This window comes from Leptinotarsa decemlineata, unplaced genomic scaffold (genome assembly GCF_025532065.1).
Source record: "Leptinotarsa decemlineata unplaced genomic scaffold, Ldec_3_MD MMD2_tig00000505_RagTag_RagTag, whole genome shotgun sequence".
NCBI classification, from domain to species: Eukaryota; Metazoa; Arthropoda; class Insecta; order Coleoptera; family Chrysomelidae; genus Leptinotarsa; species Leptinotarsa decemlineata.
In genome coordinates this window covers 17,009,710-17,021,862 of record NW_027412549.1, presented here as the reverse complement: position 1 = coordinate 17,021,862, position 12,153 = coordinate 17,009,710, and positions in this window count along the sequence as shown.

The following is a 12,153-nucleotide window of genomic DNA, read 5'->3' as shown; positions in this document are numbered from 1 at the left end:
CTCGGATATCAAGTACCTTAAATTTCGAATTTTTTCATAATTACCCATGGTGGAAAAATTCAGATGAGCTAACTTTTTAATGGGGTGATCAATTGCTATGATTATAGGAATAAGTAACTGAAAAACTACCACTGAAAAATAATATGCCGACGTCTATGTCGGCATATTATTTTTTGCTGTTCCAATTGGTATTGGAAATACTATACTCACAATTGGTCATCAATCACTGTATACCTCTATTCTCTCTGACACCTTCAACATCGACGCTTATGTTTATCAGGGATTCACATTGAATCTATCCCCCTGTTGCAACCGATGAACGAAGCAAACACCAAAAATCTAAAATGTTGCTTTCCTGATGAGTGTAGTCTTTCCTCAGAATATACAATTGATTCACAACACAATTTGAGTGGGTCTCAAATTAACCTATACTGAAGGTCAGGTTAGGTTAGGTTAGGCCTAAAAGAATTGATCTTTTAGATGATTTGATTGACAGCCAGTCTTCAAATAAACCTACTCGATTCGTGAAGTTTTCTTCCTTATAATAATAATAGCTTTACACTGTTACTCATTTATGGGAAAATATAAAATTTTATTCACAATACTTAACCATAAACGAAAAATAAAATGAACAAAAAAGATAAAACTGATACTAATTACCTACTTCAAGTACACGTTAGCAATTCTAATAATGTTAGTGAAGAATAAATCACCATGGGCATAAATGCTACTGAAATTTGTGCACATAACGTATATTGAGGAATTGAGCATAATGTTTCTTGCTTTGAGAGGTCTAAAAATGGATTGAGATCCTGAAGCTGGCCGTGGTACATTGAAGTTAATTTGTTCAAGAATTTAAGGACAGTCAACTCTCTCATTCACTAACTTGAATAAAAATATGAGCGACGCACATTTTCTGCGATGTTCTAAACTAAAAAGTTCCAAACGTTCATATATGACATCATTACTGATACCTCTCTCAGAGTAAGAAACATCTATTCTGAAAATAGAAATTTACAAAACTTTCTTTGAACTCTTTCAATGGCTATGTTATGAATCTCATAGAATGGATTCTAGACGATACTTGCATATTCTATATTCGAACGTACGTAGGTGAAATACAACAGCTTCATGACTTTAATATTATGAAAGTTTCTGCAATTTCTAACAATAAAATCATAAGCTCTGAGAGATTCTGAAACTTTTTGTGGAATATGTCTACCAAATGTTAATTTATGATCGAGTATAACACCTAGGTCTTTGTCTCATTCCCTATATAAACCCCTTTTTTTCGACTATAACTCACTACTTTACATTTCTCCACATTGATTTTCAATTTATTATTGCTACACTAAGCAACAAAAAATTCTAATTGAGATTGAAGATTTACACAATCACCTACTTCCTTAATTATAGAAAATAATGTCAAGTCATCCGCGAAGCATAACCGCTCACAAGCTAAACTTTCACATAAGTCATTAATAAACAATGAAACAAAAGAGGACCTAGGTTGGAGCCCTGAGGCACACTAGAAGAAGCTATATATGTTCTAGATTTATAACCGTTATAGGACACGAATTGTTTTCTACATGTCAGATAGGATTGCATCAGCTAACAGTATTCGAAAAACCGAAACACATCAGTTTATTGAGCAAGATACCATGATCAATTTTATCAAATGCTTTAGAGAATTCCGTGTATATAACATCAACTTGGCAATTGTTATCTAATGCTTCGGAAATAAATTGAATAATAATGACTAGATTTGTAACAGTAGAACGCTTAGTAACAAATCCATATTGATGTTGAGATAGTTGCCGTTGAACAGAAGCATATATGCGATTAAATAAAATGATCTCAAAAATTCTAGAAAACATACATAAAATAGATATGGGTCTGTAATTCTCTACATTTGATTTTTCACCACTTTTGCATACAGGACATACTTTAGCTATTTTCCAAATATCTGGGAATGTTCCCGATATCAGATATGAATTAAAAATTCTCGTTAAAAGTTTTGCTGATGCTCCTGCACAATCCTCAAATGATGGGATCATATATGGTCGTGATGTCAGTTTGTCCTTTAGTTTTTTAGTTGCAGATATAACCTCATTTTCTTGACCAGAATCTGCTAGGATCACTAGACAATATTGTTTGTATGTTAGTAAGATAGTTATCATATACGGTTTTTATTTGGATTTTAATCAAAACATGCAAACGTTGGAATTCATATCTAACCTCATCACGTCTAAATTTCCTTATTCGAGGATTTCGGCAAATTTTGGATATGCGGTTGTTTACCTCGTTCACGGGTAGGTGAGGCGATAACAAACCTATTGTTTGTTGTTCGCTTCAGCCTAGTTCGAGGAATGATACTCTGAAGGAATTCATTGACTTTATGTTGATGATAGGCACTACCTTGCACTGACGAGTAGACAAACAGCCCGTAACCGGTCTGCAAATGTGTTCCAATAATTGAAAATCTATTGCTGCAGTGCTGCATCACATTCACCATGGAGATGGAGACTATAAATTTTTTGGACTGGACCATAACGAAAGTTAACAATAAACATGATTTTTCGGTGTATCATAAACCAGCGCATACAGATATTATCATTCATAATTCGTCCAACCACCCATATCAGCACAAAGTAGCAGCATTCAATAGTATGATCCACAGACTGATAAATGTTCCCTTGTCAGATGCGAATTTCAATAAAGAACCGAACATAATTAAACCAATAGCCGGCAATAATGATTACGATAGCAGTCTAATACATTCTCAATTATCAAAAAAGTTATACAACCAAAGATATATGATGAAATTGGCCGATACTTAAAAAAATCCATAACTTACGTATTCAAAAAACACTTTATTGCGTGAGATTGGCGTTTTTGTAAAATTGTTTAGTGAAAATCTCACAATGAAGTGTTTTTTGAATACGTTATACAATCAAGCTTTGAAAGAAGTTTACCCAATTCGAAAAGATGAGGATGAAAGTTATAGAATCTTAACCTACTAACCCACTACAAATATTTCAAATTTTCTGCACAATGAAGGTGTAAATATTGCTTTCAAAACCAACAACATCTCAGGCATTTACTTTGAGAGAAATAAAAATAAAAGTTCAGTTTCAGAAAAATCGGGAGTGTATAAATTTTCATGTGGGTCGTATCCGATGTTTTATACTGGTCAAACAGGAAGAACGTTTAAAGCCCGCATGAAAGAACACAGAAAAAGTTTACAGAATGAAAATATAAACTTCACATATGCTACCCATTTAATCACAGAGGGACATGAGTTCAATCATGTTCATTCTACGAGAAATCAAAAAGTTGAGATCAACAGTATTTATTGAATATTACACATTAGGTATAATACTGAAAAAGTTGAAAAAGTGTTCACATTAAAATAATTTGGTTTATCCGATATTTTATTTCACCCTTATTTATAATAAAACACTGATGTTGGGACATTTCTTCATTTCAATTTTTTTCAATGAACACTATTTATTTACAGTTAACATATTCTTTAATTTTCAACTAACCCAGTCTACTACAAGTGTTTATAGTCGAAGTAACCGATACAGTAATCTTAAAGGTGTCGGCGAATTGAAAGGCCAAAAAAACCAATACAAAGGAATCAGCAGACTCTGTTAAAATAATATGCATGTATAGTTCAAGTAAAAGATTAGTGCCCCCTACCTTCCAGCTGTTCCGCTTTAATAACACACACAACGCGGTACTCATCGCTACATTCTGTTGGTCACCGTAACATGACTTCAAATTTAATTTTATGACTCTTCAGCCAATCATAAAACTCGGTTAGTAAAAATCATCCAATACCAACCGCCAATTCTTCAGTCCACGTGGACGAATTCGTTACGGCATAATTCTTTTGTATTGAATTTTTTGGCCTTTGACTTCGCCGACACCTTTAAGATTACTATATCGGTTACTTCTATAAAAATATTTATAGACATTCATTCGATACTGTACATTCATTAATACATTTGAAATTGAATTTTAATTTGAATTCTGAATCACCATGTTGACACACAGTTAATTTGAACAACAATGAGATGGTGAAGCATTTAGTGATAGTACCCAGTGTGGGGATCCTTTACTCCATAGTTTGGTACTAGGGACGGGCATAGTAGTCTCGTTCATGGTCATAGCTTGCGTACCCATGGGAAAGACCCGGAGCAGCGTATACTTGGGGAACAGCTGATGAAATGAGGTGGTTCGAAGCATATGAAGTTGAGTAGGCCGGGGAGCTCAGGTAGCCTCTGTGGACAGCGACAATGAGAAGTGTGACCAGCAAGTTACAGTTCGATAACCTCTTACATCAGCAGGATATTGTTCGATGACCCGAAGACGACATCAATTATTTTGCTGATATCTGCAAAGTCGGCAATAATTTATGTATAAATAGGTTCAATTGATTTGTAATAGCCAGTACTTATATTTCATAGTTATTAGTTGTTACTCTGTTCAAATAAAAAGTTTTTAAAAACCCTTTTGTGTGAACGAGAAATATAATTGGCGCAGTCGGTAGGATAGTGGAAGAGTCCTTAGAAGATCCTCGTCGTTCTCAAACGTTTATCCACTATTCTCCCGAACCAAGTTCCACCGAGAAGCAAGTACTCCAGGAAGAATTCCGGCCGTAGACAAGAATACCTCTTCACTATCGTCCGTCAAGGAATATCTACATAGAAATAAGTTTTTGGTGACAGAATATGCAACGAGCCATCATCGTCATCCTGTAAGCATAAATGAACTCAACTTCATCAATTGCAAATACTATTTTACGTCCCCCTACCTTAGTTTTACCAAATTCACCTTCAAGAATCAATTCTCGCCCATCCATTATTCCTCAAACAATTGACCAACCTTTAAATCCCATCAACATGGCAAAACAATTCGACCTGAAGAATTTTTGGATTGTACCCGAATACGATGGAAGCCCAAATGAGTTATACCAGTTCATCAACGTATCAACAATGATTCTGAACGAATATTGGAATACTGAAGACCCCGGTTGTTTTCAGAACCATATATTGATACAAGGACTACTCAACAAGCTACGAGGCAGAGCCAAAGACGTCATCTCAGTCTATGGATGTAGTGACTGGAACAGCATCAAAGGAACTCTAATCCAAAACTTCGCCGACCAACGGAATGAAAATTCCTTAACAAGAGATTTGGTAAACCTGAGACAAGACCAGAACGAAACACCACAACGTTTTTACGAAAAAGTCATGGGACTTTTAAACACAATATCAAACTATATCGAATTACACACCGCCGATGATACGATAAAGATCAGCAAGAAAAGCTTTTTCCAACAACAAGCTCTAACAACATTCCTAGCCGGACTACGAGAGCCCATGGGATCCACCATAAGAGCAATGAAACCAATAGACTTGGCAACAGCAATGCAGTACATCCAAGAAGAAAACAATATCCGTTATCTACAAAGGACGTTTGGACCCTCACAAGTCCCCAAGAAACCTGTCCAGACCCAGCAAAAAACTGCAAATCACCAATATGCCCAGCAATCAATACCACAGCGGATGTACCAACCCATGCAACACTTTCAACGACCCGGACAACAACAACCTCATCAGGACATGGGACTCCAATCACCATTTCAACAACCGACCTTCAGACCACATTGGCAACCAAATACTCAACAGAGACAGATGTGGCCTTCAGTCCAACCACCACGTTTTGGACAGAACCAACCAAATAGGCAGAACGGACAAGAACCAACACCAATGAGCATCAGTACCAGAAATACTTATGGAGCACCAACGAGGAGCATGAGAACCCAACCTCAGGCAAGACCAAATTTCAATCCAGCTCCCATGTTCAACATTGAGCAACATGACGAAGACTTTGCATACGAAGCAAACCCCTATTACATTGAAGAAACCTGCTCTTATCCCAATCAAGAACCGACTGAAGAATTCCAGGTTCAAGAAGACCAACAGGAACCAGATGTAAATTTTCCATTGGATCCAGGACAAAACCAAGAAACATAGTGGAACTGCATACATTCGACGATAAGAGAGAACTTCCTTATATAACCATTGCAAATCCTCCCCTCAAACTCCTCATTGACACCGGATCAACAAAATCCTTTCTCAATCCTGAATTAGCTTTCCAATATTACAAGGATTGCATCAAAAAAGATCCCTTCGTCGTCACTTCCATTTTCCAAAACTATTCTCAAGATTACAGTGCAGAAATCCCCATATTTCCTGAGTTTAACTCAAACGGCATTCTGAAATTCTACCTCTTCAAGTTCCACAAAACTTTTGATGGCCTCATTGGACTCGACAACCTGAAATTTCTCAAAGCTGAACTGAATTTTCCTGAATCCTCCCTTTTAACCGAATACTCCTCTCTCCCAATCCAGTACTACGAAACCAATAAGACCCAGTTCTACTCTATTCAATTGGAGCCAGACTACCGGTGAAGGAAAAGAATGGAACTATCATGATACCAAGACAGAAACTGCAGGGCGCTTACATCCGTGAAGCTCTCACTGATGCCCGTGATCATCTAGCCTGGACGGAAATTGTCAACTTCAGTCCAGATAAACTCCAAATCGTTCTAGCCGAACCAGTATGCAGCAGCCCAATAAATCTTCAAGAGCATCATATCTATTCTGCTGACATAATCCCATCAGGAAACAGAGACCCAATCAACAACATAGATGATCTAATCAGAACAGACCACCTGAATCCAGAAGAGGAGATGCATATCAGAAAATTATGCAGAAGATATGCTGATATTTTTCACCATCCAGATTCCTCACTCACATTCACCAATCAGGTCAAACACCATATAAAAACCAGAGACGAAATCCCAGTCTACACAAAATCATACCGATATCCGTATGTACACAAGGAAGAAGTCAAGAAGCAAATAACTTCGTTATTGGACCAAGGAATCATCAGACCTAGCCAATCTCCCTGGTCCTCACCAATTTGGGTCGTTCCAAAAAAACTGGACGCCTCTGGAAAAGCAAAATGGCGTATCGTTGTGGATTTCCGCAAAGTCAACGAGAAGACAATCGACGACCGCTACCCTATTCCGAACATTTCTGACATCCTCGACAAACTGGGAAGGTGTCAATATTTCACTACCCTGGATTTGGCAAGCGGATTTCACCAAATAGAGATGGCAGAGGAGGACATCCCTAAGACCGCATTCAACGTCGAAAACGGACACTATGAGTACCTGCGTATGCCGTTTGGACTGAAAAATGCTCCAGCGACCTTTCAAAGGGTTATGGACAATGTCCTAAAGGGTCTACAAGGGACTATCTGCTTGGTTTATATGGATGACATAATCATCTTCTCTACATCTCTGCAGGAGCATATGGTCAACCTCACAAAAGTTTTCCAACGTCTACGAGAAACTGGTTTCAAAATACAAGTAGACAAGTGCGAATTCCTGAAAAAAGAAGTCAGCTTTCTAGGACACATCGTCACTCCAAATGGGATAAAACCAAACCCAGCAAAAGTCAAAGCAATCATGGATTATCCTGTACCTCAAACTGTCAAAGAAATCAGAGGATTCCTAGGACTTCTAGGGTACTACAGGAAGTTCATCAAGGACTTCGCCAAGACTACCAAACCGTTAACCTCCTGTCTCAAGAAAGATGCCCACATCGAGCATACGCCAGAATTCCTAAAATGTGTTCAAACTTGTAAAAACCTGCTTACCAATGAACCACTACTACAGTATCCGGACTTCACAAAGCCCTTTAATCTGACCACAGATGCCAGCAATTTCGCCATAGGAGCCGTTCTGTCCCAAGGACCCATAGGAAAAGACAAGCCAATAGCTTATGCATCCAGGACCCTGAACGAAACTGAAATGAAGTACTCTACCATCGAAAAGGAAATGCTAGCAATAGTTTGGGCCACCAAATATTTCCGACCATATCTTTTCGGCAGAAAATTCAAAATTCTGTCAGATCACCGTCCCCTCCAGTGGCTCTTCTCCTTGAAGGATCCAAACTCAAAACTGGTCCGATGGCGCCTGAAGCTAGAAGAGTATGACTACGAAGTGGTCTACAAAAAAGGCACAAGCAATACCAACGCCGATGCGCTCTCCAGAATAGAGATACATACAAAGGAGCTCCATGAAGCAAACTACGACGACGACAAGGCATCTCTATTCAACCATCCTCCATCAGAAGTTCCTGAGTCTGCAGATGACATCATCAACGATCTGTTTAAAGATTGCTTTCATCAACATTTTCCTGAAGATAAGGACCCCATACCGCAAGAACAAGAAATTCAGAACGAACCCCCAACCGAAGGAGACAAGGAATGCGTGAACCTGAACCCGGAAGTTACCCCAGACGAAGATACTAGTGGCATCACCAACCATACAGCCAGAGAAAGTCCAATATTAGAAATACCAATATCAGAGAAACCTCTCAATGTCTTCAATAACCAAGTCATCTTCAAACAAGTAAGCTATAACCCAGCAAGAACGGTGATAGAAGAAATATTCCCGAATAAAAGAAGATACCATACTCAGTTGGGAAACGACAATATGGACGAAAATGTTTTTAACTTTTTCAAAGAATATATCAGCCCGGGAAAGAAATACGCTTTGATGTTCGAAGATGAAGAACTCTACCCTAGCATGTGCAGAATCTTGAGAGAGACATTCAAGAATTCCTCTTTCGATCTCATAAAATGCAACCGCCTTTTGGAAGATGTCAGTTGCTCAGCTAGACAAAAAGAAATAATCAAGCAGCATCATGAAGGAAAAACAAACCATAGAGGAATCACCGAAACGGAAACTCGGATCAAAAGATTGTATTATTGGCCGAATATAAAAAAGGATATCGAAGAAGCTATCAACTTATGCGAAACTTGTCAAATCAACAAGTATGATCGAAGACCAGAGAAGCCAAAGTTCATGCTGACACCTACCCCAACGAAGCCTCTTGAAATAATTCACATGGATACCTTTCAGGCTGCTGGACAAAAATTCCTGACGATTGTGGATGCATTTTCAAAATATGGCCAGGCGTATCCAATAGAGGGATGTAATGCTATCAACACTCTCAATGCTCTGTTAGTATTCATCAACCATCATGGAATACCACATATGATCGTCACTGATAATGGAACGGAATTCAAAAATGGACTGATCCAAGAATTTGTTGACACACATAAAGTCAACATTCACTATACCACTCCAGAAAACCCTCAGTCAAACGGGATAGTCGAAAGATTCCATTCCACATTGATCGAGCACTTGAGAATATTGAGAGATACGCATAAGAAAAGAGACATCAAAGAACAGATGCTCTATGCCATCTTAGGATACAACAACTCCATCCATTCAGCAACAAGACAGAAACCTATGGATATTCTGAACGGACATCTCAATAGTCAAGACCCATTCGATATCGACATAAGACGAGCCTTGATTAACAACTACGTTCAACAACACAGGGAAAAAACGAAGGAAATATATAGGAAAATCAACGAAGATTTACAGAAACAGAAAACAAATATCATAGAGAAGAGAAACAAGAAAAGAGAAACTCCTATTACCTACAAACCCTGCACCAAGGTGTACACAAGAAAAACAGTGAAAAGAAACAAACTGCTACCACCCTTCTTCCCAAAATCCATCCAAAAAGACCAAACAGTAACTGTCGAGACAGAAAATGCAAACGTACATAAGAAAAATATAAGACATTTGCCTAATAAGATAACTAAATTCTTCGCCCCTGTACAGCCTTTATCCGACGAGAGGACAGGAGATCGAAATCCAGAACCTCAAGACAAATCCGGGACTACCTCCCCTCAAGATGGGACAAGCAAAGATCAAGACTAGTACCCACGACTTCATCCACTACTACGATCTTCAACCCATCCACGAAGATATCTACACATTGTTCCAGTATGAAAGTTATGGTTCTGGAAGGAGTGCATCTGATAAAACTTCCACCAGGTTGTGAATTCAAAACCAACAACGAAGCCTTCATAAACTCCAAAAGTGTCATATTAGACGAACCCCTCACTTTACCAAATATCAAGACAGCTCACATCAATTCCTCGCTGAAATTCAAACCATTGAAATTAGATAAGATTCCCCTGGATAAACTACAACATCTGACCCTAGAAGAAGAGAAGTTACAACTCATCCCAGAAGAAACCAGACAATCTGATAATAGCCATTTCTGGATGACTCCCATTTACATTTCAATCACCATCTTCATTCTATACGTAATTTACAGATTGAAAAGGCAAACGAAGAAAGAACCATCCAATGATGATCCACCAGTTCCCGAACACGAAGCATCATCTTCAGTCTTGTTCGTCCCTTACAAGACTTCCCCAGGGGATGGAGAAGTTACAGTTCGATAACCTCTTACATCAGCAGGATATTGTTCGATGACCCGAAGACGACATCAATTATTTTGCTGATATCTGCAAAGTCGGCAATAATTTATGTATAAATAGGTTCAATTGATTTGTAATAGCCAGTACTTATATTTCATAGTTATTAGTTGTTACTCTGTTCAAATAAAAAGTTTTTAAAAACCCTTTTGTGTGAACGAGAAATATAATTAGCACTAGCTGCAAAAGAAGGAAAAGAGAGGGATATATTTCAATTTCAAATGCGAAACATTGTTTTCGATTCACAGGAATGCATGTAACATATTATGAGAATTTTGGAGGTGATCATTATGTATAATGAATCGTAATGAGTTCACAAACAATTCTTTATCTTGATCAAAGAATGTAAAAACACTGGTCGGTGGCTGTAGATGTTGACCGAAACTTTAAAAAATTCACAATTCCACCACTAACACGAGCGGATGGTTAAATTGCAATAACAGCCATAGAAAAAGCAAATCTACTAGCTGAACAACTTGCGTCCCACTCTATAGATGATTTTCTGGGACAAGCACCACACACGATTCCCAATCTAGAATCCACCATGCCGAAAATTACTTTTCAAGAACGTCGTGAGGCGAATTTTGAAACAGCTTATTGAAGAAAACGAAGAATACAATATAAAGCTTTGCTGACGACAGTACACTTGCTTCGTTTTCCATTTGGATTTCAGGCACCAGGAGGTTGCATATCTTGATGAGGATCTAAATGGAATTTCAAACTGGGGTGAAACTAACCAGGATATAATAATGTCAGGGCAGACAATTCCAATTTCTGCTTCGATAAGTTTGTTAGGGGTTAAAATGGACAACAATATGTATTGGCACAATCATGTCACTGGATTTGCAAGCTTGGAACACTGCTTCTAACCAGAAAAATGTACACACCTCAAGAACTTTTGATACTTCATAAAGCTCAGATTAGATTTTCAATAGAGAATTGTTCTCATATAAGGAACTCCGCCCCTAAGCATGCTTTGAAGCTGCTGGATTCGATCCAGAAAAGAGCCATTCGCCTGATTGGAGACGGGAACATCACTTGCAACCTTGATAGTCTCGAACATCGAAGAAGGGTTGTTGATTTGTCACTCTTTCCAAATGGATTTAATCTCCAGCGATTCAAATCTCATGTAAAAGTGTACTTTTCTCATGTGTACTTTCCCACAAGCACCGCCACAAGCACCGCCACAAGCACCGCGCCTTAAATATTTTCGTGTAGTGCTAGTGTTTTGTCTTTAAAAAAATTCTCTTGTAATGGGTAACCTTCCGATTAAAGCATTTATTAATAGAACTGGCCGATACTTGATGAAAATGCATATTAAATTCCAATGAAATTCAAGATATTACACTCCCCGATAATGTCAAATTGATTTCATTCGATGTAAAGAATTTGTTTCCCAGTATCCCTTCGAATGAAACGATTACTTTGGAGGAGAATCTATTGAACAAAAGCTCTATCAATCCGGTATTGAAAAATGAAATATTATACTTGCTTACGGTGTGTTTGTCACAGAATTACTTCCAATTAGATGAAACGTTTTACTTATCTTGCCAAGGTCTCATAATGGGAAACCCACTTAGGTCCTATTCCGGCAGAGATTTTCATGGACGATTTGGAGAGAAGAATAGTAACCCACTGGTAAGAAGTTTCGTGTATTGGTATAGATATGTGGATGATATCGAACAAACAGACAGTTGACAGGACG